General features: G+C 37.3%; 1 long non-coding RNA gene across 5 annotated transcripts in view; it reads right to left on the bottom strand.

Moving 5' to 3' along the window:
* Positions 1-23889, bottom strand: part of LOC308637939 — a 55699-nt gene that overhangs the window by 18182 nt on the left and 13628 nt on the right. The window contains exon 1 of one of the 5 annotated variants that reach the window (XR_014019705.1): positions 11476-11532. The exons of 1 other annotated variant lie outside the window; for it this stretch is intronic. This is a non-coding gene — a long non-coding RNA (uncharacterized lncRNA). Of the gene's footprint in view, positions 1-5263; positions 5519-11475; positions 11533-23889 lie in introns of those variants that run through there. 3 more of the 5 variants (XR_014019706.1, XR_014019707.1, XR_014019708.1) reach the window with 3 other exon arrangements.

Genomic DNA, 23889 nt, shown 5'->3' with positions numbered 1-23889 from the left:
GGAAAGGAAATAGAGAAGATAGTAGAATTAATCCATCATAACTTTCCTAGCCTTGTATTTGTGTACATGACCAGAGTAACTCCATATTATGTATAACCCCAAGAGTGGGATCCTAAATAGAATAAATTATATTCTCTGTATTGTCTGCCAAAATACATTCTACTGTCATGTCTAATTAAAGAGAACAAATAAAAAGCATTAAAGCAGATCATGTCACCTCCCCAAGATTCTCCAGTGTGTTCAGAATAAAATCAATCTCCCTTCTGTATTCAACAGGTTCCCAAGCATTTACAGTTCAGAACATCTACAGCTGCCTATTTCCTTTTCCTGAAAGCTTCTCTCCTACCTTCCTGCAAATCTTAATCTGGCCTTTAGCACTTAGATAGAGATGGATGACTGCTTCTCATTGATGACGTCTCAATCAAAATGCCACTCCCTCCAAGAGATCTGCACAGATCATTCTACCTAAATGAGCTCCACACACTGACACCGTATTGTGTCTTCCTGCTTTACTTCCTTCAGAGGACCCAAGTACTACAAAGTTACTTGGTTTGCTCCTCTGCTTTCCTGTTTATCATGTGTTCCCCCATAAGAATATGAACTCCACAGATGCAGACTTAGCATCCACATCACCTCCAAGAGTTTTTGGCACAGAGTGAATCTTAAACAAATACTTTTAAATACTTATAGGTGAATAATATACATGGTTTAGATGAGAATAATATTTTACATTTTAGTCTTCAGTTTTACTACCTGGTAGAGGACAGTTTCTTAGTAATTTTTTTTAGATTGTTCAAGGGAAATTTGCATTATAATAAAAATCTTAGTCAACTTGATGATGAATTTGGTCAAAATAACCATAATTTCATTAGGATAATGAATGTATCTCCATTTTGACAGTGTTTTTTTTTCTCTCTCTCTTCTATCCTCTGTCCAGAAAGACCAAGATGATTAGTTTGATCAAAGTTACAATTAGAATAGTTCTATAAATACTGCCAGCAAGAACTTAGGCACAGTGTGATTGCATCAGTGCCTGGATACTGTGCAATCACACATGTAACTGAAGAAAATGACATTGGTAGCTTCATTTAGGGAGAGCAATCCCTGTTTGAATCATAGAAATTGAACATGAGGCCATGGATAGAAAAATCAAAGCAACAAATGAAAAAAATTTTAAGGTACAATTATGCAGAATTTGGGTGTACGGAAGCTTCTGGGGAAACATCCAGGACATGAATATCTAGGAAACAAAATATGACCAATTAAAAGTTACTCCTTTGGATAGGATTCAGAGCTTCTTGGTCTCCTAACCAGCAGCTTTACTTCAATATCAGCATCACCTGGGAATTTTTGAGAAGTGCAAATGATGAGAATCCTCTAGAGAGCTCCTGAAGGAGATATCTTGGAAGGAGGGCCCAGGACTCTGTTTTTCACAAGCCTGCAGATGATTCTACCTGGCTGGAGAACCATCTGTTTATTATCACAATAAAAGATGAAACTGTTCCAAGACTAGAGACAATCCATTACCCATGGAGAGTACCACAAACACAAAGCGAGCCTGACTTCCCTATTATAACAGAGACTTAAGGACATTGCTTTTGCTGAAAAGCATTTGGGCCTGCTGATGCTCTATGGATAAGTAAAAATTATGAAGGCTTGGCATTTATGTCTTCATCATGCATCTGTTCCCTTTAATTTAAACTTTGGGTCAAGTTTTTGCTCAATTCTATCCACAAGTATGTTAATCAATGAATGTTCATCTAAAAACTGGCACTGCAAGCTTTTTAACTCTAAATTTATCTAATTGATTGCTTCTACCTTCAAGACTGAGGACACCAAGGTAAGAGTAACTATGATATTTTCAAGATTTTTCAAGGACAGACCCCCTGGACTAGTGCGTAGAAGTCCTCAGTCATTGTGATACACCTTCAAGGAACAGTAGTCTTCTAGGCAGATGCCCCTGATGAGCTCTCCCACTCCAAGGAGGAGTAATCACTTCATGTGAACCAAAGTGCCCCTTTTGGGATCACAGGTCTGACAGATAAACATCCTGGGATAAAAATGGAGATTTCCTTTTTAAGTGATCAGGGCAATGCTGCAGCCACCTGTTAAAACCAGAACTGAGATTTTGTTCAATCAGACCCTAGCCCAATATCACAATAAAAGGCGGTGTCTTCCTCTGTTCTGTAGATTGATTCTCTTTATTTTTTATTTTTTTCTTTTTCTTTATAGAGAGTGAGAGAGAATTTTTAATATTTATTTTTTAGTTTTCGGTGGACACAACATCTTTGTATGTGGTGCTGAGGATCGAACCCAGGTCGCACGCATGCCAGGCGAGCGCGCTACCGCTTGAGCCACATCCCCAGCCCCATCTCTCTCTCTCTTTCTCGTTCTCGCTCTCCTAGAGGTATACCCCCTCCCAATTAATGTTTTGCCTGAATGATCGTACTCTTTGGCTTAGTTTCATTTCTATTGTCATTGGGTCAGAAGTTCCTATCTCTGGCATCATTTGCAATGAAGTCTTTTTTATCTTTATGTTAAGTACTAGCACTTTTAATGTTAACTTTTGGTTCAATCCCATGGCAATATGTCACCTATATGTTAACACTAAATATGTATCAGCATATTAAGTTTCAACCACAAGGTAGCCTAAGGATCCCAGAGACTGCCCTTATAAGACTGTGTTAAAGTTTGGGGATCATATAACAAAAACATTCACTATATTGCTGGACTCACAAATAAAAAAGATGACCTAAAATTTATAAAAGTCAAATCAGAGTTTTAAAGAGAAGATTGAGCAAGTGATCTAAAATGGCAAAACCCATATTTGAGTTCTTAGATGAGAAAAATGTCTCAACAGATGGAAAAATGTAAATTTTATGAATAATTTTCTTATTGTTACTGCTTTAACTGCTAAAGAATTGAAGAAATAATATCTAGTAAATCTTTCCTCATTTGAAGTTGATGATACAATTTTCTCTTTACCTATTTGTCAATTTTATATTTCAATTTTTGTCGTGTTACAAGTTTTTTGTCTCATTGCACTTTTGCTATGAGGCTTAGCTCTTTTGTACAACTAGTCAGCCTAAAAATACATTTTCAATCATTGATTTCCTACCTTGGTTAAGTGCTGCAAAATTGCATATTTTAATGATTTTTTTTTCTTTTAAAGAGAGAGAGAGAGAGAGAATTTTTTAATATTTATTTTTTAGTTCTCGGCGGACACAACATCTTTGTTTGTATGTGGTGCTGAGGATCGAACCCGGGCCGCACGCATGCCAGACGAGCGCGCTACCGCTTGAGCCACATCCCCAGCCCTGATTTCTTAATTTAATGGTAGCTGCAGTGTTTGAGGAAAAAAAAAACTTCCAATTACTCAATTTCTGTATTACCCCCACCCATTTGCAAAAATTTAAGACAAATTTGTTTTTGGGCTGGGGATGTGGCTCAAGCGGTAGCACGCTCGCCTGGCATGCGTGCGGCCCGGGTTCGATCCTCAGCACCACATACCAACAAAGATGTTGTGTCCGCCGAGAACTAAAATAAATAAATAAATAAATTCTCTCTCTCTCTCTCTCTCTCTCTCTCTCCCCGCCCCTCCTCTCTCTTTAAAAAAAAAAAAAATTTAAGACAAATTTGTTTTTGAATAATGTGTGCCTCATTTCCATTTTGGTTAAGTTTCCACTTTAAGCTCACTTAATAGATACTATTTTAAATTTATTGGAATACAGAACATCAAATATTAAATTACTGACTTGAAAGTCCAACCTTTATGATTAACACTTGTTTCCACAGTGATGAAGATCATGGAGCTTTTTCACCCCCAACATTGTTACAAAAATATAGTTTTATTTTCTGCTTCACAATTCAATGAGTTGAGCACCAAGTGTGATTTTTTTGGAAGTATATTTTCTTCATTTGCTATTACAGTCCTATCCAGTATATTCACTATAAGGATTGTGTTAATTGTATTCTCTTTATTGCCTGTTAGATGGTATGAAATGTCTTTTGATCCTGAACTTTTAGTATTTTATCATCCTTTTCACCCTGGAAATCCACTAATCTGACTCTCCCATTTTATCAATTTTCTTACTGTTTATATTTTTATAATTTTACCAAAGATGACTGAAAAGAAAGGTAAAACCATATTTTATATTATACAGATGCAACAAAAATAGTCTTACAGCTCTATTTCTTCATAATGACCCAATTGCCATTTACAATAATATTTTCATTTACATTTCAACTTTCATTGGCTCAGCTTTTAGTGTTAAATATGTAGTTTTTTTCTTTATCTGGGCTTTATTTTATTTCATCTTTGCATTCTGTATTTATATTCTTCAAGAGCTGTGAAATTTTCTTCAATGTATTTTTTTATCTTCTTTAATTTATTCTATTGCCTGAAAGACCCAAATGAAGTTCTGACCTCCACCAACCTGGTAGCCCAACACAAGAGAGGTCAGTACCCACCTAGCAGAAGACTTATAAAACACACATTTGATTGGCACACCAAACAAAAAAGTGCACACCTTTTCCCAAGGGTTGTGTTAAAAGTATTTTTGTGTGAGATCCTTGTACAGTATCATCCCTTTCCCATATAATATGTATTTTTACTCTTCTTCTCTTTGTTAAAATACTTTGAGCCTTTTACTCTAACTCTACTTCAATAAAGAATTAGTTGCTTTGTATCTGTGGACAGTTCTGAAGTTAATGAAATGGCTTAGAGCTGTTCTTGATAATTTTTCTACTTTATAATGTCTCTTATAAAGATTATGCTTAAGTATTTTCTGCTATTTAAGGATTGACACAGGTGAGGCTTAACAGGAAATATATAGGGAAGAGGGAAACCATGGGGTGGGGGTGCTGACTCATGTTTTAAAGGCTATTTTCCTCTATTCTTTTAAACAACATTAGCATGATTTAGTATGGTACTCAGAAACATGGGGTTTTAGCTCTGCCACCTCCCAAATGAATGGGCAATGGAATGTATCTTATAAAGATCTTATAAAGATCCTCACACCGCATCTGCCCCTTCACACAACTTACAGACACGAGAGGTATCCCCTGGCCTCTAGCCCCACAACCTCCAAACTCGCAGGCCACATCTCCAGACCTGTGGAGGTAGATGCCCCCAATGGATGAGTGGCTTCTAATGTGGTGGCTCCTGCTGCCACGGGGCACCTCTAGAGAAGCCACTGCCCACCCCCACCCTCACCCCCCACCCAAGGAGCCTGCACACTCCCGAGTGGGTCCCAGCACCTACCTCCTTCTTCAAGGCACTCCAGTCTTCTGCAGGGTCTCTGCCCCTGGAGAAGACAGGAATCCGCGGGTGATCGGGCTGTCCTTCCTCGCGCCCGCCTCAGTTGCAGGAGCCACCACCGCCAAGCCTGGGGCGGCATCCTTCGGGCTCGGGTCCCGTCGACGCGGCTCTGAACTCTGGCGGCAGCGGTTCCTGTGCTCTGGCCAGGGCTGAGCTCCTGTTCCTGGAGGCGGAGGTGCCGGTGCCGGCTCCCGCACTCTGAAAGCGGCGATAGAGGCTTTGGCTCCGGTGTGCTGTGGATGGCGGCGGCGGCGGCCCAGTGTCCAGGAAAGGACGCCTCTAGCAGCAGCAGAGGTGGCTCCCGCGCTCCTGGCGCCGCGTGGGCTCCGACAGTTCCCGTGCTCTGGGGGCGGCGGCGGCTTCAGGCCCTGGCCCCAGGGGATCCCACACTCTGGAGGCGGCCTGGGCGGCCAGGGTTCCTGTGCTCCTGCCGCATCGCTCCGACGTGGCGTGGGCTCTACAGATTCCTGTGCTCTGAAGGCTACAGCGTGGGCTCAGGGCGGCAGCAGCCGCGGCACCGGTTTCCCGCGGTGTGGGCTCCGGCGACCGCGTGGACGGCGGCTCGGGCCGCTTCCGTGGCGGCTACAGCTCCGGCGGCCGCAGTTCCGGGGGCGCGAGCTCCTCCGGCGCTCCAGCCGAGGCAGCGGCTCCAGGGGCGGCGTGGAGGGCTCCGGCTCTCAGGAAGCCACGAGGAACGTGAGGGGGGCTGAGCTCACGGTTCTCCGGCCGGGACTCACGCTCCGCCCCCACTTCCGGTCCCTCCTCCAGGGGCGTGGTGACATGCGCAGTTTATAAATCTGGACCCGTCGTCTCGCTACTTCTGACCAACCCTGATTAGCATAACAGTGAGCCCCCGCTGCGACCCCGAGGGGGGATACCCGTAGACGTTAGAGCGCCGGTAGCGCCTCTAACGTCTGGTTTCCGAGGCGGACTCGGACTTGGGTCTCGGCGCTAAAGATTGGTGTGAGCTGCTGGGAGCTGCGGGAAGACTGGTGGGGCAGAGCCTGCTCTCCAGAGCTGTTTGTCCGCAGAGGCGGCTGCTTAGGAGGGATCCACCTGCCAGTCCAAGCAGGAAATTATATTCTCCTTACAGGAATCTTTCAGGAAGGTACGTATACTTATTAATACAAATAAAATGACGTGTTCTTTATATAATTTCACACATTACTTATTCAAAATAAGAAATTGATTTGAAAATTTGACAGAGACAAGACATGGTGGCACACATCTGTCATCCCAATTATGGGGGAACTGAGGAAGAAGAGTTGCCAGTTCAAGTTGGCTTTTCATTTAAAATGACTAACATAAAATCTATTTCCAGGAATTCATCTGTTTTAAATAAATTGTCAAATTTGGGGATTAAGAGTTAGGTAGCATTATATTATTTTCCTGTTAATATGGATGGGGTCATTCAAGGTGCTCTGCTTTTATTCCTGATATTGACAATTTTTGCCCCCCTCTTCAATTAGTATGGTTAGGAATTTATCAATTATATGTTTTTTTTAATATCCAGGTTCGCTTTGAATTTTCTTCTATTTCACTGATTCTGAGTTTAATATTTATTATATTTTGACATAGATTGATTTTTTTTCTTTTTTTCAATGTGAATGCTCTGGATGATTATTTTGAAACTATTTTTTTCTAATAGAAACAATTAATGCTACCCATGTTCCTCTCAACACTAAATAAATGCACTCCATAGAATTTACCTATATCAGCTATCTAGTGTTTAAAAATTCTATTTGTATCTTTGACTCCTGGATTATTTAGAGTTATGCTGTTTGATTGCCAAATATTAGGCATGTTATACATTATTTGTTTCTTTCTCTGTGTGTGTGTGTGTGTGTGTGTATACAAGTTGCCCAGGAATGGACCCAGTGCTTTAAGTATGCAACTGAGTGCTGTACCACTGAGCTATTTACCCAAGCCCCATTGATATTGAACACAAAATTTGTATGATATCAACAGTTATACATTTTGATGTTTGTTTTGCCTGTTGTCTAGATTATTGAATATTCTGTGTGCATTTAAGAAGTGCTGTTTTTGTTTTTGGTGGGATTTTGTTCTGTAAATGTCAATTAGTTCAAGTTCTCTGATTATTTCATAAAGATTATCATCTATGGATTGTTGAATTTCTGTGTAAATTTTCTATTATTAAACAAGTGCTATTGAAATCTTCATCTTTGTCATTGGGTTTTAAGTATTTTGCTTATTGATCTATCATTTTATGTGTTCATGTACTTTTAAAAAAATTTGGGAGAACATGCAAATTTAGGATTGTTAAGACTTACGGAATTGTTCTTTTCATCAGGTAATGTGCTACCACACATAGTTCTGTTTTGAGGTTCTTTTTCTTTCATATTATTAGACCTTCTTGAGCTTTCTTTTGGTTACAGGTTTCATAGTACACATTTTTTCCCATCGCTCAAAAGATAATAAATGATTTTAATTAAATGCCTACCAATACAGAAATATCCTTATTGTAGTAAGTTTTATCTTGTCTTATAGTATCATGGAAAATATTTTATAGCTTTTTAATTTTGAATTCTGTAAATATTAATATTTCTGACTAATTAGTACAGTGTAAATTGTCTATAGATGTAAAAAAATTCATCTATGTGAGTAAAATTTTCTCGTGATGACCATCATACTGACACTAAGTTTGCCTTTCTATAGTTTGCCAACTGTTTGACATACACTGAAGCAGATATGTCAGGAATGAAGAATTTTTTAAAATCAAGTGTGAAAATAAAAATTTATGATTTTTACATTTGTCTGTTGATGCTAACAATCTGTTATTTAAGTTGAATATTGGTAAGCTAGCAGAATTTAAAAATAAATCAAAAGATTATTCAGGTATATTGGAATTGTAAAGTCAAATAAATGAAAGATGAAAGGTGGCAGTCAAGTTTCTCACTGTTGAGAAATAGATGTCCTTTAAAATGTGGAGACAATTTCCTTTGATCCTTTTTTTCTGGTGTTTTAAACATAAATGGGTAGTAGATTTTGTCTAATACTTTTTCTGAATCTATTGAGATAACCATGTAATTTTTTTTTTTTAGAGAGAGTGAGAGAGGAGAGAGAGAGAGAGAATTTTTAATATTTATTTTTTAGTTCTCGGCGGACACAACATCTTTTGTTGGTATGTGGTGCTGAGGATCTAACCCGGGCCGCATGCATGCCAGGCAAGCGCGCTACCGCTTGAGCCACATCCCTAGCCCCACCATGTAATTTTTTTATTTAAATCTCTTTTGTGCTGAGTCACATTTATTTATTGACATATTTTGAACACACCTTGAATAACTGGGATGAAACCCACTTTATCAGGATACACACTATCTTCTTGATTTTTTTTTTAGTGTGGTTTGGTAAGAATTTTTACATCTATGTTCATCAGGGATATTGGTCTGAAATTTTCTTTTCTTGATGTGCCTTTGTCTGGTTTTGCTATTAGGATAATACTGGGCTTCACAGAATGAATTGGTATTGTTCTCTCCTGTTTCATGGAATTAAATTTGAGGAGTATTACATTACTTCTTCTTTAAAGGTCTGACGGATCCCAGCTAAGGATTCATATGGTCATAGATGTTCCATTGTTCCAAGACTTAATAGCTGTTTCATTTTCATGACTTCATACTGGTCTACTTAAAGTTTTTTACATTCTTATGGTTCAATTTGGGTAGGTCATATGTCTCTAGGAATTTGTCACTGTCTTTGACATCTTCCAGCTTAATGGAGTATACATTTTCAAAATAGTTTCCAATGATCTTCTGGATTCAGTAGTGTCTATCGTGATATCTCCTTTTGCATTAGTAGCTTTGTTAATCTGGGTCATCTCTTTCTTTTGATTAGTTTGGCTATGACTTTATCCTTCTTGCTTATCATTTCAAAGAATCAACTCTTTATTGCACTGATCATATTTATTACTTCTTAGTCTCAATTTTCTGTATTTCTACTCTGATTTTGATTATTTTTTGTTTTCTACTAATTTTTAGCTTGTTCTTTTTCTAGGGCCTTGAGGTATAATCTTAGATTATTTATTTGGTATCTATTTTTTAACGTAGGACTCAGTGCTCAAAACTTTCCTCTTAGAACTTCCCTCATTCTGTCTCAGAGATTTTAATATATTGTATCTCTATTTTTTTGTCATAAGCTTTTTTTTAAGAGAGAGTGAGAGAGGAGAGAGAGAGAGAGAGAATTTTTAATATTTATTTTTTAGTTCTCGGCGGACACAACATCTTTGTTGGTATGTGGTGCTGAGGATCGAACCCGGGCCGCACACATGCCAGGCGAGCGCGCAACCGCTTGAGCCACATCTCCAGCCCTGTCGTAAGCTTTTAATCACTGTGACCAAAAGATCTGACAAGAACAATTTTAGAGAAGAAAAAGTTTATTTGGAGCTCATGGTATCAGAGACCTTTGTCCGTAGATGGCCAACTTCATTTATGTGGGCCAGAGATGAGGCAGAACATCATGTCAGAAACATGTGCAAGAGGAAAACAGTTCAAGACATAGCCACCAGAAAGAAGAAAGAGCTCCACCCACAGGGACAAAATACAAACTCCAAAGGCACACTCCCAGTGACCCACCTCCTCCAGCCAGACCTTAGCCACCTATAGTTACCACTCATTTAATCCATTCAAGTGGACTAATACACTGTTTAGGTTGATACCCTCATAACCTTATCATTTTCTTTTAATTTTTTTTTTTTTTGGAGAATTAAGGGTTAGCTTTATTAACTGCACTGAAATTATCATCACTGTAATTTTACCAAGCACAAAAATCATCCAGTACATATATATGCAGTACATACATATATATATATATCACATAGTCAGTTTTCTGTAGGACTTGCTGGTGATTCTGATTCAGCACAAAAATGCAAATTCCATGTAGTCAGGTTGGTGGCACACATCTAGAATCACAGCTACCCGGGAGGCTGAGGCAGGAGGATAGCAAGTTCAAGGCCAGCCTCAGCAACTTGGCAAGGGTGTCTCAAAGAAAAAAGGCCAACAGTGCAGCTCAGTGGTAGAGCAGGCTTGAGTTCAATCCACAATATGGGGGTGGGGAGATTGCATGTGAAAACAAAATGTACAGAGGAGCATAGTGGCAGAGTCTATCAACAAGACGTTATAAATAGATATTAAAAAGAGAGCAGAATCTAGAGACTAAAATGCCTAAGAATCATTATCCTAGGTTTGATGCAAGGTTCAAGTGGATTAATGTACACAAAAGCTGTTTTAAAAATAAAAATCAGAACATATACACAAGATAATATCAAGTTGGGGGAAGCATTTAGGAACACAGCGTAATAGAGGCCTTAAAACTCTGCTGTCCTTAGATAAAGAAATCTTGAAATATGCATAATCTTCAACAGATGTCATAAGTACATTTTTTCAAAAACCAGGAAAGTGAAATGGGAGGTGTTGAAAAATCTGAGGAAAATCAGAACTTCTGAGTATTTAATGATGTTCAGGATTAGAACCCAGCGCCACATCCCACACTCCAAATCCCAGGGCAGGATCAGGTCCTACTAAGGCACTCAGGATTTTTTAAATGCGCCCCATTTCCTCAGCACTAGTCTGCACTGACCTAAGCCCATCTGCGGCACATCTTCTCTCCTTAGAGGGCAGAAGAGGTGGGGTGAGTAGGACTGTGAGCCACCGTGGAAGCTGGCCCTAATGAGGCCTGCCTTCCTGTCTTTAGGCTGGGTCCCCAGAGTGTGGGCAACAGGGATTAGTAAATTGGAGTCCATTCCCATGGCCAGAGAGTATTTATGAACCAGCTGCCTTGTCAGATGGATGTAGTCAAAACCAAAAGGCATCTCTAGATCTGCAGTGGGAATTAGAAAAATTCTCTGGGCATTCTGGCTTTGCACTCTCACATATATTTGTTTGGTTCAGGGAATCAAGTAAATTCCAGGGATGCAGCGCGTGATGTTCTGAAATTACTGGATAACAGCTCCACAGAAAGGTTTCAGGTTCCAGCTCAGAACCACAAACTCTGGGTCGTAAATGCTATTTTAGCTCAGGAATGTGTGGTGGCTCCACCCCTTGTGTAACCCAAGCAGCCACTTTTCTCTTAGAAGGATGCTGACAGAAAGGTCTGGCCAGCTAGGAGGGCACTTCTGTGTCCCATTTTCTTATGAAACTCACCTTCTCCTCCTCTAAAAGCTGGTCATTGTTGAGGAATCAAGAACACAGCACTGGCTGCAAGAGCAAGGGAAGGGCAAGAGCTACCTGCTAAGTGTTCTGACAACAAGTCACCTGTCACCCAGTCACCTTGCAAGCTCAGCAACCCTGACTCTAGCTCTTCATCAAGGGCTGAGAGAGCGAAAGGGGCCTCCAGGTTTCCACTATGGTTCAGTGGTGAAGCTGTTTTGGAAAGGCGGATGCAAATGAGGATATTCACCACATACATGCAGACTTATCTGTTTGAAAGGATGGGGGGAAACATTTTTGGGGTGTCAGAGTCAGATGTTTACAAGGTGTGGGGAACTTGGGGTTTAATCCTAGGATTCTCCTCACTGCTCATTAATGCCCACTGGGTGTGGGGAAATTTGGAAATTCATGAGAACCTTAGGGTCTGGGTGACCACTTGCCTAGCATGGATGAGGCCCTGGGTTCCACAAAACAAACAAAACCCACAGGGAGAGAACACAAACTGGCAGACACCAGTGACTTACTTGTTCAAAATGTTCAACAACACAACAGCAAATTTCTATCAAGTATTGATATAAAATTTCTAAAGAAAAATCTCAAAATCAAAATAGTGAATCATGTATAAAAGTTAAAATGTTCTTTTTGGTTTTTGGTGCTAATACTCCAAGGGAATTAAGTCACAAATGGAACCAGCTAACAGATGCCATACTTCACTGTATTTTAGGTTGTGTTTTACTAAAAGATTGAATGTATCTTTATTATTGCCTTTTGTGGCACTGAGGATAAAACTTGCACATGCTAGGAAAGTGTTCTTCCACTGAGCCATATCCTCAAACCCTTAAGGACTTAAATTTAGAGATTTAAATTGCTTTCTTGCCCTTGGTCACTCTATCAAAGGCACCCATCCCGGCTCCTTGAAAGAACACCCATAGGTCCTCGCATGTCACGTGTCTTCCTATCTACAAGACACTGCAGCTCCACTAAAATTTTGAAAAACATAGACTTTGTACTCTTCCTGCTCAAGGGTCACTTTTAATCCTTAATGAGAGCTGCATTCTCGACTTAGTAACATCCGACAACTGAAAAGGACAAATGTTCTTCAGAAGACAACATTACACACTAGTTTAAGGATAGGATGATGTTTATATAAAAATATATACAAACACAGAGTGTGTGTGGTCTACATATATGTTCCCATTACTACTCTGTCTCAGATCCTCAGAACACAGTTTGTGAATTCTTCTCCATGTCTAAGTCAACACAAAAACAGAATTAAGACAGTTTAAATAAAAAACAATGTAGGTTTTCAGGAACAAATTATCAAAAATTTTTAAGTAAGAAACTTACTCCAATATCTATATGAATAAAAGTTGATTTGGGAAGGAAATTAATATATTCTGTATTGTTAAGAACACCTTCTGACTTTGAAACAACAGTCACCTCAGTGTTAACAGCATTTTCTATCTATTTCTTCCCATGATGCTTGTTCCTCTGACTTATCTGGAATCAACGACCACGTTCCAGCCATTGTCCTGGTTAGTAAACACAGGCCAAGCAACGACACGTATGCACAGTGGTCTGAGGAAGCCTTTTCTCTCCTGGGTACCCCCACCTGGCTTTATTTCCGCTTCTCATTTCTCATGCTAACCACAAGCTTCAGGATAGTCCGAGCACCCCGAAGCTGCTGGGGAGATGGCTGTGGGAAGAACCCATTCATTTATTTCTCCGACTTACTTTTTCTTTTCTGGACCGGGTCCCGCTAGGCGGCCCAGCCTGGTCTTGAAGTCGCAGGTTCTCATTTCTAAATTTTCTTGCATTGTCTCACACCTGAGCCTTTGGAGAACACCTCATATATAAACTTTAACACTCTTGTTTCTAAGAATTTTTTTTATTTCTCCCCTACATACACTCTTCTTTGATTCATTTCTCATTAAAATGTATATTATTTAATACTAACGTGTTAGAGAGTTTCTGCTTTTTATCTTGTCATTAATTTATAATTTTATAGTTATTATTTTATTTTTATCTTTATTTATAAGATGCAATGAATTACCTCTATTTTTTGTGTTTGCTGAAATTTGCTTTGTGCACTAAAATATGATCTATTTTAGAGAATGTCCTATATGCCACAGAGATAAAAATGAATTCAGTTGTCAGTGGATGAAATATTCTGTAGATGTCTGTGAGATCCATTTAATTAATAGCACTTTTTAGTTCTGAAGAGGTTTTACATATTTTATGGTTGATGGCCTATATAGTGGTGAGAGATGTATGTTGAACTCACCCAACATTTTTTTTTTACTGTGGTCTATTTGATTCTTTCTGATGAGAAGATTTTGTTTTTAGTATGCAGCATTGTTTGGGGCATAAATATTTATAAGCATTGTATCTTCTTGTTGGATGCTTTCCATAACCAGTTTGATATGATCCTCTCTGTCTCTTCTGATTAATTTTGGTTTGAAATCTACTTTGTCTGAAATTGGTTTCTGTTTGTAAGGTATGTTTTCCCCCATTTTAAAAAATTCATTATGTCATTGTATTTTTGAGGTAAACCTCTTGCAAACAATATATGGTTGGGTCTTGTTTTTTAATTTGTATCTTTTGATGAAAGAATTTAGGCTATTTATACTAAATGTTACTATAGAAAGATGATTTTTATTTCCTACAATTTTTTTTCTAGTGATTCAGACTTTATTCTCATTTAATTGACTATTTTTCTAACACAATTCATCTTTCTGCTGGTTTCCACTTTCATTTTTTTTTTAAAGAGAGAGAGAGAGAGGAGAGAGAGAGAGAGAGAGGGCGAGAGAGAGAGAGAGAGAGAATTTTTAATGTTTATTTTTTTTTAGTTCTCAGCGGACACAACATCTTTGTTGGTATGTGGTGCTGAGGATCGAACCCGGGCTGCACGCATGCGAGGCGAGCGCCTACCGCTTGAGCCACATCCCCAGCCCTCCACTTTCATTTTTTATATATCTGCATGAAATAATTCATTGGATATGTTTTGTTGTGTAGGTTAAGTGATTTTGATTTTTTTCAGTTTCTACTTATTAAATTTTTTTAATTTCATTTTCAATATTCTGAAAATTTTGCTGACTATACTAAAATAGGTTTGTGCCTGTTTTCTTTTGGGCCTTGGTATTTATCATGACAAGCCATCTAGGGTTTTAAGATCTGGGTTGAGGAATGATTTGAAATCTGACTTAGTTTACCTCCAAATGTGACTTTCCATTTTTCTCTAACAGCTTTAAAAAAATCTATCCTTGTTCCATAACTAGGCATTTACTTCAAAATATGTCTGGGAGAAGATCTTCTGTGGTTCTATTTGGAGATATATATCTTAGACTTGAATTTCCATCTCATTCCTAAGATTTGGAATATTTTACAGTTATCATTTAATTGAAAAAGATTGTGCAGTCCTTCAGTTTGGATTTCAGAGCTTTACTTTACTCCAGTGATTCTTTAAATTTGGTCTCTTGATATTTACCCAGATTGCTATTGAATATCCTGGTCATGATTTTTTAACATCTTTTTATTTTAGGTTTATTATTTTCAAGTTTATATGCTTTGTCTACAAGGCCAGAAGATCTACCCTCAGAGTGGTCTAATCTATTGGTGTATATTTTGTATTGAATTATTAATTTGTTTTATTAAGTATTTCATTTCCAGGATTTTAATTTTATTCTTTTTCAGAACCTCTACCTCTTTATAGGAATGATCTTCTTAATCCAATATTTTTTTTTAAAGAGAGAGTGTGAGAGAGAGGGAGGGAGAGAGAGAGAATTTTAATATTTATTTTTTAGTATTTGGCGGATACAACATCTTTGTTTGTATGTGGTGCTGAGGATCGAACCCGGGCCACACGCATGCCAGGTGAGCGCGATACCGCTTGAGCCACATCCCCAGCCCCTTAATCCAATATTTTTAATTTTATTTTTTAAATCTTCTTTGGCTCGTTGACCATTTTAACTATAAATTTTCCGAAGTCTTTTTCTGACATTTCCTTCACTTTAGTGTCAATGTGGTCAGTTGCTGTGTGTTGTAGGCTGTTTGAGGTGGTTTGTTCCCTTGTTTTTCATACTGCTTGTATGTCTACCCAGCTATTGGGATGATTATCACTTCTTTTGGCAAGGAACAATTTTGTGAGCTTCTTTCAAGTACCTTGGGTTGGCTGAATATTCAGGTATTGATATCTACTCTTTGTGTCCTCTACTCTTCCCAACATTGGAACCATTTTGAAAGAAGACACTGAACCCTATTTACTATTACAGCAGAGCCAAGTCACATACTATTCAACCTTACACTATTCCCAAATTAAGCTCATTTTCTGCTATTATATTACTGAATAATTTTGCTATGCCATTAGTTTGTTTCTCCTCTCCTTCCTCAATTCCTCTCAGTTTCAAGTTTGACATTTTAATGTTGTTCCAGAGCTCTATATATTCTATTCATTGTTTCCTCCCCTTTATTTCTGTCTAAGTATTCCAATGCACCTATATTATCCTTGATTCCTCATAATGTTAAGATTGGTCTAGTCTGTTGATGCAATTCTCCACTAAGTTTTTATGCAATTAATCAAAGATGAAGGCAGAGGAAATGGGGAGAAGAACTAGGGAATGAAGTTGACCAAATTATGCTAGGTATATGTATGAATATAGCACAACATGTTATGATTTTAAATATAATACAATGCCTCATTTAAGGAAATAAGTAGATAAATAGAAAGGAACAAATATAGTAGACTAAGGGGATTTGGAGGAGGAAGGAGTAAAGTCAATAAACAATACTGGGGATTGAAATGGAGAAAACTATGTTACATGCATTTATGAAAATGTCAAAATAATCCCCACTATTATGTATAAATGTACTGCACTAAATAAAGACCAATAAAAGCCACATCTGAATTCTCCTCAGGAATTCTCCTCCATATAGGAATAAAATGTTAAAGTGTAGAACAAAACCTATACTAGTTTACCCTGTAAAATTATTTTTCAAAAATAAGAGAAATCAAGACTTCCTCAAAAAACGTTAAATTTGTTGCCAGTAGATCTGACTTACAAATAATATTAAAAAGAAGTTCTTCTGAGAGAAAATAATAATATAAATCAGAAACTTGTATCTACATGAAGAAGTATTAGGAAAAGAGTAGGGAGATAAGATAAAAATCTTATTCATTTTTAACTGATCTAAAAAGTAATGTTCAAAATAATAGCAACAATATTGGTGAGTATGCATATAATTAAATATACATATTATATGTACAGCCACATTGTAAGAGAGTTTGGCAATATTTTCTAAAACTAAACATCCTCATCATGTACTTTAGCAATCACCTTCCTTGGTATTTTCTCAAAGAATTTGAAGACTTGTGTCCACATAAAATCAAAAAACCTGGGTGTTTATAGCAGCTTTATTTACAGGTGTAAAACATGGCAGCAGCCAAAGTGTTCTGAAGTAGATAAATGGAAAAGTAAACTTTCATGTATCAAGATAATCAAAGATTTTTCACCATTAAATGAATAAGCTACTAAAACATGAAAAGACAGGGAGGGTCTCAAATGCATATAAGTGAGGGAAGGAATCCATTTGAAAAGATTATGTAGTACTTAATTCCCACTATGATAATATGGGAAAAACAAAACTGTGGCCAAAGTAAAATATTCAGTGGTTGCCAGAAGTGAGGGAAGAAGCAGAGATGAAAAGGCAGAGCTAAGATAATTTTTTTACACAATGAAACTATTCTACATGATACTATAATGGGTGATTCGTGGCATTACGCTTTTTCAATGCTTAACACCAAAAATGACCCATAGTTTGAATTTTAGACTTAGAGTAATGCCTATGTTTTAAAGTGTTTACAATTTCTAAGAAATATATAATTCTGGTTGGAGATTTTGATAGTGTTGGAGGTTGTGTGTGGTGAAAGAACTACTATTTGAGTTTGGTATGAACCATCAACTGCTTGAAAATAGTTGTTTATAGAAGAATATTTACTTTGGTTTTAAGTGGTATGTAATTTAAGTGTTACATAGATCTGTTATTTGAAGGTATTCATTTTTAAATTTATTCATTTATGCTATTTTGTTATACATGACTACAGAATGATGCAGGTGTTCATGATTAATTCTCTAGACTGGTTCATTTTCTTACCATATGTTCTTCCTATTGCTGAGAGAAAGGTATTGGTTATTTGTCTATTTTTGTCCTTAAAAATCTATCAATTTTACTTTTATATGTTTTATACCTGTTCATTTCTGCTCATTTTTAGAATACTTATATTGTTTTGTTGGATTTAACCACTTATTATTATATATATCTCTCTTTTGGTTACTCATCATACTTTTTGTCTGAAATGTACTTTAGCTTATGTTAATATAGCCACTTCTGCCTTCTCATGAATGTTTTAAAGATGTATCTTCTCCATCATTTTTTCAGCTGTAAATAATATATATTCACTGAGTTTCTTATAGACAGCATACCCAAGTACATCCATCCAACAACTTTTATATGCATAAGAGGGACAAAATAAAAACAGGAAAACAGTAACAACAACAAACCTGTGGCATGATCCTTGACACAATCCTGAGGACTTCCTGCTTACTATAATGGTTGCTGTGGTGGAGGATAGAAATATGAATTCCCCACTTATTTCTCTTTTGATTTGAAGGTGGTTTTAGAAGGAAACAGAGAAACTTTTCTGCTTTTGGTAAGGTCTAGCTCTATTTTGGACTCTTCTGATACCACCCCAACAGGAGAGGGTATTGATTGTTTCATTATAGTTTGGTGTGGGTAGAAGTATGGGCTCTGGGGCTGGAGTTGTGGCTCAGTAGTACAGCCCTTGCCTGGCATGTGTGAGGCCCTGAGTTCAATCCTGAGCACCACAAAATAAATAAATAAAATGTTTCATTTACAACTAATTTTTTTAAAGAAGTATGGGCTCTGTACTCAGCCTTTGCTGCTATGGGTGAAAATAGAGCCACTCTTGTGACTTTTCACTGTAGTAGCAAGATTATTGCCTAAAGTGTTCTCTCTTGCGAGGTTGCCTCTTTCCTGAACATTTGGGTATAGAGAAAGAAAAAGCACTTGCCATTTTTCTTTTTTTTTCTTTTTTCCTTTTTTAATTTAATTTTGTCTGTCTCTGTTAATGTTTTAAGTTATTTTTTAGGCCATTATTTTGTTATGGGGAGACCACTCGGAAAACACACTAATTCTGAATTAGAAACAAATCAAAACTTTGTATTTTGTCAATTTTACCTGGCCAGGGACTACTTTTGTCAGAGACCAAGTGCTCTCTGAAAGAACAGCAGCCCTGAGTTGTTTGTGACCAAAGTATTTCAAGAAGAAAATAGCAAAGAAAATCATACCCTGGGGACTTCCCTATGGAATTTTGCAAATTGCAAGCAAGCAAAATACAAGGGCTGAAAATGCAGTTAGCAGAGCAAAAAGAGAAAAACGTATACTCATTTATGGGGGCCTATATCCTCATTTGTTTAGATCTACATCCTCATTTATATAGGTCTACACAAAAACAATTTAAAAATAACACTACATCCATCTCTATATCCATCTCTATATTTATCTGTAAATATCTGTAAATATGTGTAACTATATTAGACCTCTAAGCTTACATTTGTCACACTATATTTTCTATATCTTATTGTTAGCAACTTAGATTCTATGTCTTACAGTGATTATATTGTTGTATTGTTACTTTTTATCTTTAACTATGGCAGACTGGAGTAACTTAACATTACTAATTCTGTAACACTTATTTTCCAATCCTATTATTTTAGTAATTAATATTTTATTAATATATAATTTCTAATCTATAACCAATAACCTGTATTGATTAAATTCAGAGTGTAACAATTTCTTTCATGTCTGGGATACATGACATAAAAAGAAAACCCAAGAATTCAACACCTGCCTTGTTTTTGGTAATGGGGATTGAACACAGGGGCACTTAAATAGTAAGCAAGCAACCAACATTTCTAGACCTTCTTTATGCTTTTTAAAAGACTTTCTTTAGAGACAGATTCCCACTAAGTTGCTAAAGCTAACTTAACAACGGATCCTTCATCCTCAGTCTTCTGTGCAGCTGGAATGACAGGCTTATGCCACCGCAACTGGCAACCTCTTGCCATTTTTAATAATTTCTTGAATTTAAGATAGCTAGCCACTTGACCTTCTCTCCACCTTTCAGAATAGTGTTTGTTTGGTTTGATTTCATTTGATTTTTATGTACTGTCCAAAGATGTTAGTTGTACTAGCAGAAGAAACAGGTAATAGTTAATTCCAACTCATCTTCATGAAAGCAGAACTATTGGTTAGTTTTCTATATTTTTAAAAGAAACATAATTTAGATATAAAATATGAAGGGATATTTAAATGTTTTCTTTAGAGAACAATCAATATCTGGAAAATGAAGGAAAACTTGATGTGAGATGGTGTTTATGCCAGTGATATTTGAAAGTATTGCACTTTATATTAAAGCAATGTCTTCGGTTTTAAAATGAAGAGATGGAAAGTTCAGTGAGAATAAAGGATAAATCTGCTATGTTAAATTTCTGCTTTTCCCTTTTGAGGCATACATTCACAAAATGTTATTACAAGCTTTTCAGGCAGCATTTGCAATTTTGAGTAATTTCTGCTGTAGTCTGGCTCTGACTGCTTTTCCTTGAATCCTAAGCAGTAGAGAGTGATCCAGAAAATTCTTCCATCTGTTGTGTGATTGTTTTTTTCAGCTCTTATTAAGTAATCCATATTTAGAGGCATTCCCACTTAAAAACAAAAACAGATATATCTTCTTTGTTTGCATTGAAATCATGCAGACATTGAATGAAGAAGAAGACTTTTAAACATAATTCCTTAATCAGCAACAGGCCAACTTGTCTGTGAAATTTTTACAGAGCAATGCTCAATTGCCTGATTTTTTTAACTGTTTATAATGAATTATAAACAGCACTCATATTAATTTTATTATTTTTTCTCAACATATTTTAAGTGCATTTTTTTCCTGAAACATATCTAGTTTTAGGTGATAAATCATTCATCTTAAAGTAAAACATAATACAATAATACCTACTAATTTAATGTGTCATATTAAGAACATAAGTCAACTATCTTATATTTGACAAAGGGGCTAAAAGCATGCAATGGAGGAAGGATAGCATCTTCAACAAATGGTGCTGGGAAAACTGGAAATCCATATGCAACAAAATGAATCTGAATCCCTTTCTCTCGCCATGCACAAAAGTTAACTCAAAATGGATCAAAGAGCTTGATATCAAAACAGAGACTCTGCGTCTGATAGACGCAAATTCCTTAATAGGACACCCATAGCATAAGAGTTAAAAACAAGAATCAAAAAATGGAACTCACTCAAACTAAAAAGTTTTTTCTCAGCAAGAGAAACAATAAGAGAGGTAAATAGGGAGCCTACATCCTGGGAACAAATTTTTACTCCTCACACTTCAGATAGAGCCCTAATATCCAGAGTATACAAAGAACTCAAAAAATTAATAAGAAAACAAATAACCCAATCAACAAATGGGCCAAGGAACTGAACAGACTTCTCAGAGGAGGACATACAATCAACAAGTACATGAAAAAATGCTCACCATCTCTAGCAATCAGAGAAATGCAAATTAAAACCACTTTAAGATACCATCTCACTCCAGTAAGATTGGCAGCCATTATGAAGTCAAACAACAACAAGTGCTGGCGAGGATGTGGGGAAAAGGGCACACTTGTACTTTGCTGGTGGGACTGTAAATTGGCGCTGCCAATTTGAAAAGCAGTATGGAGATTCCTTGGAAAGCTGGGAATGGAACCACCATTTGACCCAGCTATTCCCCTCCTCGGACTATTCCCTAAAGACCTTAAAAGAGCGTACTATAGGGATACTGCTACATCGATGTTCATAGCAGCATAATTCACAATAGCTATACTGTGGAACCAACCTAGATGCCCTTCAATAGATGAATGGATTAAAAAAATGTGGCATTTATACACAATGGAGTATTACTCAGCACTAAAAAATGACAAAATCATGGCATTTGCAGGGAAATGGATGGCACTAGAGCAGATTATGCTAAGTGAAGCTAGCCAATCCCTAAAAAACAAATGCCAAATGTCTTCTTTGATATAAGGAGAACCACTAAGAACAGAGCAGGGAGGAAGAGCATGAGAAGAAGATTAACATTAAACAGGGACGAGAGGTGGGAGGGAAAGGGAGAGAGAAGGGAAATTGCATGGAAATGGAAGGAGACCCCCCCATCATTATACAAAATTACATATAAGAGGAAGAGGGGAAAGGGGAAAAAAAAACAAGGGAGAGTAATGAACTATAGTAGATGGGGTAGACAGAGAAGATGGGAGGGGAGGGGAGGGGAGGGGGGATAGTAGAGGATAGGAAAGGCAGCAGAATACAACAGACACTAGTATGACACTATGTAAAAACGTGGATGTGTAACCGATGTGATTGTGCAATCTGTATACAGGGTAAAAATGGGAGTTCATAACCCACTTGAATCAAAAGTATGAAATATGATATGTCAAGAGCTATGTAATGTTTTGAACAACTAATAAATCACAAAAAGCCTGGCACGATGTGCTAGAAATGTTTAAGATGGAAAATAGTGTCCTGAGCTGAAATTTTCAGGGTACAACAGGAGTACAAATTTGAAAGCTAAATCCATAACTTGGCTGTTTGGTCTCAGAAAATGTGGTACAATCCAAATAAAATCCAATCAGGTACATGAACCTGAAGTCACACTTCATCCAAAAACAAAATGAAATTGACATGAAAAACTCCATTTTTTCGTATTATTTTTCCTTTACTTCTTTTATATTCCTTTGTCTTTTTTATTCAGTTGCTTTTTCTGTTCCTGACAAGTATTACAAGGTTAGGGTCTATGATATGTTCTTCATTCTCTATTTACACTCTCAACCATCTCTTCTATTGAAACCAGCTATGCCTACCTTTAGCAGTTACTGGTTCAGAGTAAAAGCTCCCATCCTGAGCTGAACTCAAACTCATCTTCTGGTGGTTACCTCTTTGGTAGTGTTTTTACTTACTTATCCTGACAGCTCTTCCATCAATCCCATTTTAGGTATTGACATCACTCACCAGATCTAGCTTTGCATTAGATCAATTCTCTAGGGTGCTGCCTCCAATCCCTCTCCCTTCCGTTCAGTGTATACCTCAATGCCACGCTAATCACTTTTTAAAGTGATTTATGATTAGTCTTTCTCTTAATCAAAAAGTTTTACTAACATGCCTTTGTGGTTCTATGTAAAAACAAATTAAATTAGTTGCAATATTTCTTCCTGAAATAACTTTAAAAAAATAGATTAGGGAAGAAGTGCTTTGACAATGTTGGAAAGAGGAACATAAAAGACTTGAGCAATCAGATTATTTCTATTTCTCAGTTCTGTGTTGGCCTTTTTCTTCCCAATTAAAAGGAACATTTCACTTCTCTGCACTGGGGAAGATGGCAAACATCAGCCCCAGGCTTAGTAATCCCAAACAACAAAGATTTTGTGCCTCCTTTTGATTATTAGGAGGCACTCCCAAGTGTTTCTTTTCACCTTTTTTTTTGGGGGGGGGAGGGGTTGCGAGGACTAAACCTAGGAGCGCTTAACCACTGAGCCACATTCCCAGCCCTTTTTCATATTTTATTTAGAGACAGGGTTTCGATGAGTTGTTCAGGGTCTCACTAAATTGCTAAATTCAAAATATGTGTGCCTCCTGCCTCAGCCTCCCCAGCCGCTGGGCTTGCACATATGTACCACTGTCAAGCCAGACACAGTTTTAATTGGTTCTTCTTCTGTTAATTCTTTTGGATAAATAACTGTTGCCATATAAATGTATTATTCTTAAGTTTCCCCTCTTCAGGAGATCCTTCTCTTTTCTCAGTGTGAGCCCTGGACATTTTTTAAACAAGTTTATGATTTATAGAATTTGGACTACAGAGTCATTCAGGTTATTCTCACTCAAATACCACCTGTGTGACCTTGGGATAGTAATTTAAATATTCTAAGCTTTGGTTTCTAAATATCTAAACCAGAAGATGATAAGCAACCCTACTAGTTATGGTAAATTCTAAATGAAATTGAGTATGTAAAGCACTACCACATAATAAATGCTCAATTAATAATAGCTATTTATCAGTGTGTGGGGATGCTTCTTTCCTCATTGCCTCCTCATGTGTCTATTTATAATTTCAAAATGTTGCTAATTCAAAAATTAGAAATGGGGCAGGGATGTGGCTCAGTGTAGTGCACTTTCCTAGCATAGATGCTAGATAACCTGAGATGGATACTGAGCAGTGCACAAACATGAAAAAAAATAAAAATGGTATGTCATGAATATGTATATGAATACAGTGAATGATGTCAGATCCA

The sequence above is a fragment of the Spermophilus citellus genome (assembly GCF_964194105.1).
Source record: "Spermophilus citellus genome assembly, chromosome: 18".
In the NCBI taxonomy this organism is placed as follows: Eukaryota; Metazoa; Chordata; class Mammalia; order Rodentia; family Sciuridae; genus Spermophilus; species Spermophilus citellus.
Note: the sequence above shows the minus strand (reverse complement) of the source record. Positions and strands in the feature narration are given on the sequence as shown.